Consider the following 14,810-nt stretch of genomic DNA (forward strand, 5'->3'; position numbering starts at 1 on the left):
TTCTGAATTTATTAAATAGAATGCACATTTCTAATACCTTGTATTTCAGTTTCTATTTCTCTAGTATTGCTGTACATGCTGAGTCTGACTATATAATCCTCAGCTTTTCTCACAGCACTTGCTAAGTACTTTCAAGTTTTTGTGGAGAAATAATTGATTTTTTTGTGCTGTGGGCACAAGAAAATTATTATGATCTTTTGAATAATGGCAACAAAAGGACTATGAATGATTTAAATTGGTTTATGAAGAAGGCTTCGATGTGGATTGCAGTTTGACTGACATTCTACTAATGTGGTATCTAGTTTAGCAGTTTTTTTAAGGAGGTAGCCAATATGAAACTGGTACAAAATGGAAAACTTTGCTAACAGGAGTTTTTGCATTTATTATCCTATTAGGCCTAATGATATAGGGAGGCTTAGAGCCCATCGAACAAATAGCATACTTTTTTAGAATTATTATTGCACTTTTCTTTCATTGCAGGTGCATTGGAGAGTATGCATAAACTGATAAATTACACATTTAAAAATGTAGATACAATGGTGTGCAATGGTAGTGGATTACCACATTTCTGCTATGTTTATTTCAGAGCTGCTAGTATAAAGGGATATTATTTACGTGTGATATTCTGAGGGCTGTACTTTATTGTTATTTCTTTATTTGTTGGCTTTGTTTTGTTGCTTGGAAATGGACATTGTCTGCTTATGCTGTTTGGTTTGGCATCACACTGAGGAAAGCACTAAGACCCCCTTTTACACAGCTGTGGTAGCAATGCTGCTGAAGAAGATACTCCAGGGCCCATTCAGTTCTTGTGGGCATCAGAACATTTACCACGCTGGTTGTGTTATTTGGCTTGATAAAAGGGGCCCTAAGCCATGTGCTAGCTTTTACAATGAAAAAAAGCACCAACACTGGCTTTTAAAAAGCTGCGTTAGAGGTTTCTACCATGGGCCATTAAGGTAAAAGCTCCAACGCTCAAAGAATTTCTATGAGTGTCAGAGCATTTATCTCATTGGCCTGTGGTAGAAACTTCTACCATGGCCTTGTAAAAGAAGCCTAAGTTATTTGTGTGTGATATTCTGAGGGCTTTTCTTGATATGTTTTGCTCATAATGGAAAAAAAAAAATCACTTCTTGGTTTATTTGATGCAATTTTGTGAACTGAATAAAATTTCCCCAATTATGGAATGAACTTCCCCTAATTTTGAGGTGTCCCAGTTCCTTCCAAATCTTCCATAAACTTCTAAAAACGTTTTTATTCGCTAAACATTTTGAAAACTAAGGGGCTCATAATCGAAAGAGAAAAACGTCCAAAAAGTGGCCTAAGTCGGCACTTGGACAATCTTCAGTCAAAAATGTCCATGTACCGATAATAAAACCGGGTTATGGACGTATTTATAAACGACCTAGGCCTCCATAGTGCCGCTGAACGACTATAGCTAAATGGGGTGTGTCAGGAGGAGTGTCAAGGGCGGGATTTGGGTGGCACGTGGGCAGGCTTAGGGCTCCTTTTACAAAGGTGCGCTAGGGCCTTAATGCTCAGAATAGTGCGCTAGCCGCTACCGCTTCCTTTTGAGCAGGCAGTAGATTTTTGGTTAGTGCATGCTAATCCGGTGCGTGCGGTAAAACCTGTAGTGCACCTTCATAAAAGGAGCCCTTAGACTTAGTCGTACTTTAGGTATAACCGAAAGTTATGCAGCACAGGATCGACGGAACTTGGACGTTGTGACTTAGACCAGTGTTTTTCAACCTTTTTTGGGCAAAGGCACACTTGTCTCATGAAAAAAATCACGAGGCACACCACCATTAGAAAATGTTAAAAAATTTAACTCTGTGCCTATATTGACTATATATAAAGTAATTCTCTTGAATAGGAATCAAATAAACACAAAGAAAGTATTTTATAATTACTTTATTATGAAATATTAAGTAAACAGAATAGTGAAAAATTATAAAATACTTTATTCAGTGCGAAACCTGGGCCTGTTTGGCTGAACACAAAGCTGATATTCTGGCTGGAATCGAAGAAAGACACACACGTAGCTCTTCGTCAACAGCTCTCAGTCTCTCTCTGTATTTGGTTTTTATAGCATACAAAAATAGACAAATATACCCTCCATCCTTTTTATTAAACCACAATAGCAGTTTTTAGCGCAGGGAGCTGCGCTGAATGCCCAGCGCTGCTCTTGACGCTCATAGGCTCCCTGCGCTAAAAACCACTATTGCGGTTTAGTAAAAGGTGACCATATTGTAAAATATAGACAGCAGATATAAATTCAGAACTGTGCATAGTAAGTGAAGGGAAGTTTTCATCTCTGGGAATTTACCCAGTTAACTATTAAGTTATTTGGCCAAATTCCTTTGAAAACTGTGGTAATACTGCCTCCACTTTGCTAAATTTAAAATAAAATCATTTTTCCTACCTTGTCTGGTGATTTCTGGTTGCACTTTCTTCTTCTGACTGTGCATCCAATCTTTCTTCCCTTCTATCAGCCTGTATGCTTTCTCTCCTCCACACCTCATTCCCTCCCCCAACCTTTTCTTCCTCTCTCCCTGACCTTTCTTTCTTTTTTTCTGTTTCTCTTCTTTCCTTCTGTTTCCCTGCCTGCCCCCTTTCTTTCTTTCTCCCTGCCGTTCCCCAAGCCACTGCCACTGCCGCTGCCATCGGGGAACAGGACCCACCAATGGATAACAGGCCCCAAAGCCGACGCCGACGCATGCTCTCCCTGACGTCAATTCTGCAATCGGAGAGGAAGTTCCGCCCAGCCAGGCAGCAATTGGCTGGCCCGAACTTCCTCTCCAACTGCAGAATTGACGTCGGGGAGAAGAAGACTTATCGGCTCGATAGATTAGATCGCCAAGACAAAGTGAGTCCTGGGTGATCGACTCACTTTGCCTTGGCGAGCTACTGGTGCCCCTGCCTCGGGCCCCCTGTCAGCTCCGGGCCCCTGAATGCAGGACTGGTAGTACTGCCCTGATGGCGGCCCTGCGGCATACCAGGCAACATCTCGCGGCACACTAGTGTGCCGCGGAACAGCGGTTGAAAAACACTGACTTAGACCATTTAAAACATGGTCTAAGTCACAAAAACCCACCTAAAGTGACCAAATAAGCACTGCAAACACATAATATAGACTCCCACATACTACCCCAGTGATCACCAACCCCCACCCCCATAAAAATATTAATCACAACTTAAAAATTGTGCCTCCAGAATATCATCACCTGGCAGCCTGGCATAGGAAAGCCTAGTCGTGTTGCACAGAGGCAACTTAAACTGTCTTGGGGGTGTGTTAGGGACCCAGAGAGAGGTGGACCCAAGCCCATAAGCCCCTGTAATCACTGCATTGATATTGAAACATATGCACTCCCCTATACACCCCCAAAATCCTTTTTTACTAGCATATAAGTGATTCCTGCAGCCATAAGGGCTATTGGGGTGGTAGATAAATGGGTCTAGGGGATACTGGAGGTGGTTTGGGGGGCTCACCATGCCCTATAAGGGAGCTATAGCGAGATGAAAACATGGCACCCTTTTTGTGAAGTTCACAGCAGTGCCCTGTAAGATACCCCACTATTTTGGTGCCATGTCTGGGTGTTCAGTCCATCACTTTGCAGACCCCTCCCACATCCAACAGGGCTTGTTTTAGGCATTTTTGACTTGGATGAAAAGTTGGGCGAAAATGTGGTATAAAGATGGATGATTTAGCGGCTTGGACGATCAGATCAGCAGGATGTACAGTTAGACGATTTTCGAAACAAAAAAAATTTGGACATTTTTTTTGAAAATGTGTCCTAAGCTTTATTACTTTGGACGACTTGCGACTTGGACGAAAATGGACTTAGACGTTCCTTTCGATTATGCCCCTCCATCTCTCTTGTATTTCAGTTTACTTTATTTTTTATTTTTTTAATTCTTTATTGATTTGTCAAACTTCAATAGTGCAATACATAAAGTGTAACATACATTAATACAATAAAAGCACATTCATCTTACACAAATTCATACCCAACCATTTACTCCCACCCACCTACCCATCACCCAATAATTTCAATAAAACACAAAAACATAGATTATCACAAAAAACCTTACCCTAATCCAATTAATGATATCCTCCCAACCAACCACCCATCCCAAGTACAGCATCCCAAAGAACAAAATTAAGACAGAAATAATCCCCCCTTCCTCCCCTTCCCTGGATGTGCATGAAAACACACATTAACACATGACCTAAAACCAACTATAGTGAAGAAATGTAAGATGTCAATGGACCCCATACCAATCTAAATTAATTATTGTGCCCCAAATTATCGGCATTCATTCTTTCACATCTATAACTGGATTTGCCCACCAGAAAGGGAAATTTAAACAATCACAATTCTTCCAATTTCGGATAATCATCTGAATGGCAATTCCAGTCATAATAAGGAAAAGACGGCTCTTATATTGATCCATTGGGGCCTTAACGTGTAACAATGTTCCACATATGACCGACTCATATGTCAGTGGAATTGATGAATCCAATATATTGTTAATTCTACCCCATATTGACCTCCAGAAGTTAAGTATCAAAGGACAATAGAACAACAGATGATCCAGTGTCCCAATGTCTAGATGACAGTGCCGCCATCTATTAGATTTAGAACTGTTTAACCTATGCAACCTAACAGGGGTCCAAAAAGATCTATGTAATAGGAAAAAACATGTTTGTCTCATAGATGCTGATGTTGTACATCTCATCCTCCAAGTCCAAATATGCAGCCATCGAGATGCAGAAATATATTGCTTTATCTCGGTGCCCCAAATGTCACGAAGACCAGTTTTGGGGTTTTTATTCAAGAAATCAGAAATTAATTTATACCATCTAGCAGCCTGATGTCCTAATAAATCCATCTGGAAGGAAAGGATCCTCAAACTATAATGATTTTTTACTTTATTTTTTTAATTTATTGGTAACCGCGGCGAGCTTCCATTGGTTGAAGACCCGGTATATAAGGTTAAGTTTTAGTTTAGTTTAAAACTTTAGGGAGATCTAAAATTAATTGTCATGAGTTTGTGAACTGAATAAGTTTTAGGACAGGACTGAATAAAAACTAAAATTTTCATCATGTGCAGAACTAGAATAAAAAAAGAATTAAAATTCCATGTTTTGCGCAAAAGTAATTAGAACTAAAATTATTGCCTGAACTAACATCACTAGTATTGAGCTGATGTTTGGTTTTCTGTGCACAATGTAGAACCCAGCATGCCTCACAAGCTGTACGTTTATTGATGCTCTTTCAATCAAAATAAAAGTTGGAGCTCCCCCCCCACACACACATACACTATAGACTTAAACTGTTTATTTGCAATGCCTTAGGCCCATAAAATTGTATAAAATAATCTTTCTGCTTTGAGCAGGGAGAAGCAGGGAAGAAAATTAAACTGCAGGGACAGTGAGGGAACAGCGATCAAAAATTCAGGGACGGTGAGGGATGAGGATGAAAAATTTGCTTTAATACAGGAACAGTGAGGGAATGGGGATGAAAATGTGGGGAAGGGGATAAATCTTTGTCCTCAAAATTATATACAGGATAAATTTTTGTCCCCCATGTCACTTTCTAGTGGGAAGTGGGAGCCCACCAAAACCCACCCAAATTCCACCGTACTTACATATAGGTGACACCTGCAGGAATAAGGGCTATTAGGGTGGTATACAGTTGGGTTTAGTAGGTTTTGGAGGATTTATCATACACTATCAAGGTGTTATGGTGAGAGGTGTGTACTTGGGTCTTTATATATGCAGTGCCCCTAGGGTGCTCCACAGTTCTGCAGGGATGTCTTTGTGGCCAGGCTACTAAAATTGCTAGCTTCTTCTACATCCCAATGGCTACTTTTATGCGTTTTTCTTTTGGAGGGCTTTTCTTTTTTCAAAAATGGTCAAAAAGATGGACATACTAAGGATACTATTTTTAATTTGTAGTCCCTTATGCTGTATTAAGGGTCAGCCTGTACAGCCTGTATTTTGTGTGTGTGACTGAGGTACAATAGTTCTGCTCATTGGTGTAATTTGTCTGCATGTTTGTTGGTGGGGAGGGCATAGGGTAGGAAAATCATGAGGCAGGGAGACCAATTCATAATTTGCACCTGTGATATTTGGAGTGGTGCTCTCACCCCAGACCTACCGTGAACTATACATATGGTTCTACTAAGTTTCTGTGGCAGTCTGGATTATAAAATTGAGATTATTTATTCATTTAACCCTCGCCCTTTTACAAAACCGTAGTGCAGTTTTTAGTGCCGACTGCGGCAGTAGCAGTTCCAATGCTCATAGAATTCCTATGAGCATCAGAGCTGTTACTGATGCGGCTGGTGCTAAAAACCACATTACGGTTTTGTAAAAGGGGGGGGGGGGTATTTTCTTATTTATCTATCTAACTGCTGGTCATTCAGATGCTGTAAGTATTTTTCTGGCCTTGGAGGACTCGCAATCTGAGCTTGTACCTGAGACTTTGAGAGTTAAGTGACTTGCCCAAGATCACAAGTAGCTGCAGTGACATTTGAACTGGGCTTCACTGATTTTCAGCCTACTGCTTTGACTACTGGATGACTTCTCCAGGCTCTAGGAATCTAGGACCTAGTGTAATATTTGCACACTAATGGAATTACCCCCAAATTCTGTTTATAGTTCCATATGTTGGGTGTGTAACTCATGCGCACAACTGATTTGCATGCACAACTTAATTGTTTATCAAAACTAACCATCGCTGATAATTAGTAAATAATACCTCATAAGTGATGCTAATTGGCATTAGGTGCATTCCATAAAGTGGTGCATGTCAGTTCTAGTGTGTGAATCTTAAAAGGGGCATGGCGAGGGGAGGATCATGGGTAGATCATGGATGTTCTTAAAAGTTAAGGGCACTGGTATGGAATATGTCCAATCTGTGCACAGCTTAGGTGCAGGTATTTAGGCCTGGTTTTTCTTGGCCTAAATGGATACGCCTAAATGTTACTGATGCGCACAGCCATTAAGCATGATTCTATATATAGCACATGCCTTTTATAGAATGACACTAAGCGCCATTCTAGTTGGCACCAATTAAGGACCTGCATCTACAAGTGTTCCAGCATCTAATGGAAGCTGCTACTGAAGTAGAGGAATCCAGTTCCATCTGACATCTCAGCAATATGCAGCTATTAGAACACTAGCTATTGGACCACCAAGTACCTCGGTAGGCCCAATAATGTGTGTGTGTGTGGGGGGGGGGGCAGCATAGTGATTATGGATACAGAGTGTGTGGTGTGTGTGGTGCAGTGGTTAGCACCACAGCCTCAGCACCCTGAGGTTGTAGGTTCAAATCCCACACTGCTCCTTGTGACCCTGGGCAAGCCACTTAATCCCCCATTGCCCCAGGTACATTAGATAGAGTGTGAGCCTGCCAGAACAGATAGGGAAAAATGCTTGAATACCTGAATGTAAACCACTTAGACTATAAGTGGTATATAAATGCTTAAATAAATAAATAAATATGTAGCTGAAGCAGCCCATCAGCTTAGAGCAATAAAAACTTACCTCTTCCTATAAATCCAGTCCATCCCTTCCAACCATATGTAATCTGCTGAACTAGATCCTCCCTGTTTGTTAAATGAAGATGGAAATGATCATATGTTAACTTAAAATGACCAAATTGTGTATTAAACTATACTCTGTATATCTAATGTTACTGTATACTGTTATGTAAATTCATAATTTGTTTATCTATGCTTTATGCATGTCAACCTTGTTACCTGTTCTGAGCTCGTTGAGGACGGGATATAAAACTGAAATAAATAAATAAATCATTCTCTTCTTGGTTGGGCTGAGAAGTTTTCAGCAGCCCTTTATAGTGCTCATCCATGTTAAACTTAGACCACCACAAAAAATCAGTTCTGGCTATGCCACTGATGACCACTGTGAAAAAGTGTATTCATTTATTCATTATGAAAAGATTCCTCCATGGCAGTCTCCAGCAGATACAGTTTAACATAAACAACTTACATCGTACTGTATTGACAGCATAACAGTAGTAAAATGACCAAATGTTAGCATTAAAACTAGTTAAAACAATGAGGTAAGCTTAGAGACAGCCACATTAAATCCTATTAATAGCAATAATATAATACAGTGTAAGAAATATGCACATTAAAACAGAAATATGTAACAGAAATACAATAAATGTCAGCAGAATACAAATAATACACCATGTTGGGCAGTACGGTAGAAGATTCATATATGTATATACTGTATATACACAAAGAATACACATTCTACTCTCAACCGCATGGCTCCTATTCGAGGATTGATATGTTTCTCATCATCAGCTCTCTTCAGCCTTCCTTCTGTGACTCCACGATTAAAGAAATTTCTGTATTTGACCACGCTGCAATAATGCATACATTGGATAATATTGTTTCATCAGCACCACCCAAGACTTGGAGATTTAATTCTAACTTACTCATTTTGAAGATGGTTTTAAGGAGCATATTGAAAAAGCTATTACTCAATTTTTTCTTTTTAATATTCCTGAAGAGACTAGTTGGAGTGTCACTTGGGATTCCTTCAAAGCCTATATTCGGGGTGTAATCATCTCATTTAGCACACTGATTAAAAAAAAACCAACACTTTAGAACTTCTTAACCTAGAGAAATTAATCAAAACAAAAGAATTGGCACACCAAGCTAATATCAATAATTTTTCTCTTTTGGGAAAGTTGCAGAAATATAGATTTCAATATAACTCTGCTGAGGAAGACTGCTGCACATACTGTGTTCTCTAAGCAGCTCATTATTATGCAGACAACAATAAATTGGGACACTTACTGGCTTCATACTTAAAACAAAAAAGTGAACAAAAATCTATCTCCACCCTGACCAGATCAGATAATACTGTTATATCCACCACACCCAAAATATTAGGGGAATTTAAAAAGTTTTCTGAAGACCTGTACATGACAGAATCCAGTGATACTCATGATCCCCACACATTCCTTAATGAGGTCACTTTGCCACTACTGCCTGAACCGGACCATGAAGGGTTGACGACTCCCATATCAAAAATAGAAATACATACAGGGTGGGTGGGTGGGAGGAGGGAGGGAAATGTATTTTGAGGATTTAAATTACTTAGTTATAATATTGTAATCACATCATATGTCTTATTTTATTAATAATTGAGAGGATGGGAGAAAATGATTGTACTTGTGTAGTTAATAGTGCGTTTTATGCAGTATTTTATATTCAATTAATTGTATTGCACTGTCAAAGTTTGAAAATCAATAAAGATTAAAAAAAATAAAAAAAATAGAAATAATCGACACGATCAACAGCATGGCAACAAACAAAGCACCGGGGCCAGATGGTATCACGGTTGAATTTTACCAAGCCTTCAAGTCAACTCTGGCCCCATATTTACAACAGTTAGAACATAAGAACATAAGAAGTGCCTCTGCTGAGTCAGACCAGAGGTCCATCATGCCCAGCAGTCCGCTCATGTGGTGGCCCCACAGGTCCAGGACCTGTGTAGTAGTCCTCTATCTATACCCCTCTATCCCCTTTTCCTTCAGAAAACTGTCCAATCCCTTCTTGAACCCTAATACCGTACTCTAGTTTCCAAGTTTCCAAGTTTATTAGTTTTTAATATCCCGACCATCAAGCAAATGTCTGGCCGGTTAACAATGTTTTGTAGAGGGGGGCGCTGGTGAGCACCGACCGGGATGGCAGCAGGGTAACGGAGCTCCAGCCTCATTAAATATTCTACCGAGAAAAACATTGCTTTTTCTGTTTTTTTTTTATTATTTTCGTTTCGTGTGCTTTGGCAACGATTTACTGCCCAACATGGCTAGCACCAAACCGAGCAAAAGAAAGAACGCTGAACCGTCTTCTCCACAAAAAGCGGGTGAGGAGAAAGGGGAAGATAACTCGGGGGCCTCCATATTGGAAGAGCTACGTTCAATCAGGAACTTAATTTTAGACACAAAACAGGACATCACAGACATTAAAGTCGAACTTACCACCCTGCGGGAGGAATTTACCTCTGTCAAAGCTCGCACTGAAGCTTTGGAAGCTAAAGTACAGTCCTCTGAGGACTCCATTAAACTTCTCTTCAAACAGTCCTCCTGCATAGCACAACTGGAACTTGCGCTGGAAGCAGAAAAAAACCGTGCAAAAAAGAACAGCTTCCGTTTGCTCGGTTTACCTGAAGGTAGGGAAGCATGCGACCTGCAAGATTTTCTGGCTGCCTTGCTGCCTGAATTACTTAAACTTCCTCCTGAAACGAAGCTCGATATTGATATGGCATTTCGAGTCCCGCAGCACGTGGCGAGACCAAGCAAATTCCCGCGCCCGATCGTGGTGACCTTACTCCGGCAGGCGCAAGTACAGCTTCTTTTGCAGAGGGCGAGAACACATGCGCCGGTGATCTTTGAAGGCTCCAAGTTGATTCTAGTCCCTGATCTCTCAAAGGAAACCGCGAAGAAGAGAAAGCTTTCCGCCCTAAACTAAACGCCATGGGCGCCAAACATGGCCTCCTCTACCCGGCAAGAATGCGGGTCACGATCAACAACGCAACGAAGGATTTCACGAATCCAGCTGACCTCGCTGACTACATAGAGAACCTGCTCCCGACGGCGATCGATAAGACCTGAAAACACATAAGGTTAACCCCTAATATCGGGTTCAAGGCATAACATACTTTTGTACTTTTACCACCAATCCTCTTTGCCCTTGTTCCTTAGCTCATTGGGCTAAAGTTGTCTGCCACGAGGCTCACTAGCCTTCCATGGTCTTGCCTATTGGTAATATAATTCAGCAATGTTTTTCAAGCAATTTTCATTGTTCTTTTCTTTTCTAGCTGTCTGCTCTGTTCCCACACTCCCTATTTCTTGTTTGCCTACCCATGGAATTTTACTGTTGTATTACAGTTAGTCACGTTTTTTTAGTTGCAAGCATTTTTATCTTTTTTTCTCTTCTATCAAGTTATACAGGCTTCTACCAGTCATCTGGAATATTATTTGTGTCTTGTTGTCTTTTGTGTTTATATAGTTTTCTGTTTAGTGTTGTATGTGGCCACTACGTTCACCCTTATCATGCTTCTGTCTTTCTATATGTGCCGCGCTACCAAACAGCATGCAGCCTATTACAATTAGTCATGGTTTCTCCTAATAGTGCTATTGTTGCCTATATCTCCTGCCTACTATTAAGATTATATGCTCTTGCCTGTCTCAAATGCTGCACTACATCCAACTGTACCTACACACAACTCACTGCTAATAAATATCAAGGCATTGTGGGTTTGGAATGGTATTACTGTAGGTCACTGTTCTTGCATAGTATATGCTATATATTACGAATTGGTCACTCAGTCTTACGCTGCATGCACTATTACTTCAATTTTATAGAAGAGATATCAGGAACATTATTACATCTTAGTAGGGTGTATGAGATTATGTCTTTGTACCACGCTCCTGTGTGTTCTACTATTTGGTGTACTTTCCATATCAACTGTACTAAAGTATGTACACCACTTGTTATATATGTGCCACCTCTATATTTTTGTACTAATATACCTTTGAATATTTTCGCACCTTGTGGGTATTTACATGCATATCGTAAGTTCCATCAAAAGTTTGAGCCCTGTTATATTATTGTTGTTACTAAGTCTATTCAGATACAATGCCTAGTATATAATTGCATAATAGTACATTATATATATGAATCTCATATCACAGCCTGGTAATGTCAATAACTTACTTTTCCTTAAATGTGAAAGGCTTTAATAACCCAATTAAAAGATCCAAAATACTTAAATACACCACACAATATAATCCGGATGTGGTACTGTATCAAGAAACCCATCTTAATGAAAATGAATCCAAAAAGATCTATCCTAAATGGGCATACCCACCTTTGTTCTCACCAGCAGTGGGCAAGAAAAACGGTGTCCTCACACTGATCCGACGTCGTCCAGATATCAAGATCATCTCCCATTCCAATGATGACTGCGGCCGATGGTCCAAGATTGACCTGATTATTGGTGCTGAGCCCCTTACCATTATTAATCTCTATGCTCCTAATGTAGATGAACCAGTTTTTTTTCATAAAATTTCAGATGTAATATCTTCTGCTGGGAATACTCCGTGTGTAATAGGAGGGGATTTCAATCAAATACTGGACAAAAACTTAGACAGAAAATCTAGGTCCTCTTACCGTACTACTAAAACATGGCAAAGTATACAAGACTTAATGAATCATCTAAAGTTGGTTGATATTTGGAGAATTTTACATCCCGACGAACGTATGTACACTTTCTATTCTCCTCCTCATGCTTCTTACTCGAGAATAGACTATTTTTTAGTAAGTTATTCATTAACTCAAAAAGTGAACTCAGCCCAAGTTAACGCTATTTCGATATCTGACCATGCATCTATATTACTTACACTATCTGATCTGAGGTGGAAACGCTCACCAGGACTATGGAGATTTAATTCTTCCTTGTTGTCTGATGATGATTTCTGTGTGACTATCAAACAGCAAATTGCACTTTACTTCGAGTTTAACAAACCAGGGGATACCTCTTGGCAAACAACTTGGGATGCGTTCAAAGCCCATATAAGAGGTCATATCATCTCATATTCTGCCACCAAACGCAAAGCTGAACGCGCTTGATTACAACAATTGGAAACTAATATACAGCTGGCGGAAAAACTACACCAGGAAGACTTAAATAACCCCATTAAACTCTCCAACTTGCAGAAATTGAGACTTGACTATAACCTACTATTGAGTACTGAGGCTGCCAAAGAACTTTTTCGGAATTCCACCACTTACTACTCGAGTATGAATAAATGTGGACACCAGCTTGCTGCTTATCTAAAACTGAAATCAGAAAAGACTTCCATTCCAGCAATTGCAGATGAGAGCGGGGGTACCGTATTAAATACCATTGACATCTGTAAGCAATTTCAGAAGTTTTATCAGGTTCTTTACAAGACTGAAAACCCTGATCAGACTAAGTTTGACTCTTTTTTGGATTGCTTGCCCCATAAATCCCTGAGTGTGGAAGAGACATCTTCACTGTCTGAACCGTTTACACAGATACAAGTGGAACAGGCCTTGAAAACAATGGCTAAAAACAAAACGCCTGGACCTGATGGGTTGTCTGTGGAATTTTACCAGGCCTTTAGTAATGATATTCTTCCATTCCTATCTCAATATTTTGGACAATTGGCTGAAATAGGGGTAGCATCCGGTTCTTTTACGGAAGCGATTACCATTGTTTTACCTAAGATGGGTAAGGACCCCTTGTACGTCCAAAATTACAGACCACTATCATTGATAAATGTTGATGCCAAGTTATATGCGAAACTTCTAGCAAATCGACTCAACTCAGTCCTTCCTTCGATTATTCACCAAGACCAATGTGGATTTATGAAAAATAGACTCTCTAGTGACAACACCAGACTCTTTGCACATGTTCTGCTCCAAGCTCAGCAAGCTAAGGATTCTATGGTGGCCATGGCGCTGGACGCGGAAAAAGCCTTTGACCGGGTAGAGTGGTCATTCCTCTTTAGAGTAATGTCTTGGTTTGGCATTCCTGAGAGTTTCCTCCGAATGGTACAGGTCTTATATTCCAACCCGACCACCAAGCTTCGAATAAATGACATTCTTTCAGAGGAATTTCATCCATCCAGAGGAACACGGCAGGGCTGCCCTTTGTCGCCCCTTCTATTCAACATTGCATTAGAACCTCTTCTTATAGCCATCAGATCTTCACCTAATATTGCTGGTCTCCAATATGATGAAGTGGACATTAAATTATCGGCATATGCTGATGACGTTATGATTTATGCCACCCTTCCATCCATTCCATACATCTTACAATTAATAAACAGTTATGCAAGTGTATCGGGCTACAAACTCAACGCATCCAAGATGGAGGTTATGCCGTTATCTGGTTCCCCATGTAGTGATATCATATCTAACCTTGGTTTGCAATATTCTTCTTCCCGTCTGAAATATCTGGGGGTCTATTTTGGTCCATCCTTAGAAGAAACTCAACAGTATAATGAGGACTATATAATTAAATTGATCAAAGAAAATACATCATCATGGTCACCACTGAAATTGAGCTGGTGGGGTAGGTTGGATTCCATCAAAATGGTCCTGGCTCCTAAAATAACTTATATACTCTCAATGTTACCATTTCTGTTTCCCATAAAGACTTATAACAAGATAGAAGCTTTATTGGCTGCATTTCTATGGAACCACAAAACTCCGCGCATCGCCTTAAAGAAACTGAAAGCATTCAAATGTAATGGGGGGGGTGAATTTCCCAAGTATGTATGAATATCATATTGCTTTCCTAGCCAGACAAGGGTCGAAATGGCTTTGCCCAACCTCAAACTCTCCTACCCCTGCATGGCTCATTTTAGAACGTCAACTTTACAATGAAATGTTTCTACAATTTGCTTCCTTCCTCACATCTCCTCCTCGCATACGCAATAACAAGATACTATCCTCTACTATAGTGGCTCTTTCTGAATTAGACAAGTTAGCACCGAATCCATGGAACTCTACTACACTCTCCCCCATCTGGCTAAATCCTCAGGTCAAAATTCAAGGTCAACATGTGGAATGGAAGTCATGGATCAAGTGCGGTATTTGGTCCATATCGCATGTCCTAGATGTTGGTAAATTGGCCTCTTTCGCTGTTTTATCCACTGCATATGCTCTCCCATCGTCTATGTTCTTCCAATGGTTTCAGCTTCAACACAGTCTTCACTTTTTTTTGAAGA

General features: G+C 40.1%; 1 protein-coding gene across 1 annotated transcript in view; it reads right to left on the reverse strand.

Annotated features, from left to right (window-relative positions):
* The window catches only part of APOBEC4 (apolipoprotein B mRNA editing enzyme catalytic polypeptide like 4), a 76,471-nt gene that overhangs the window by 39,421 nt on the left and 22,240 nt on the right, over positions 1 to 14,810 (reverse strand). The window contains exon 2 of the mRNA XM_033915425.1: positions 7,553 to 7,614. The gene's annotated coding sequence lies outside the window, so the exon portion shown is untranslated. The remainder of the gene's footprint in view (positions 1 to 7,552; positions 7,615 to 14,810) is intronic.

Source organism: Geotrypetes seraphini, chromosome 12, assembly GCF_902459505.1.
Source record: "Geotrypetes seraphini chromosome 12, aGeoSer1.1, whole genome shotgun sequence".
Lineage (NCBI taxonomy): Eukaryota > Metazoa > Chordata > Amphibia > Gymnophiona > Dermophiidae > Geotrypetes > Geotrypetes seraphini.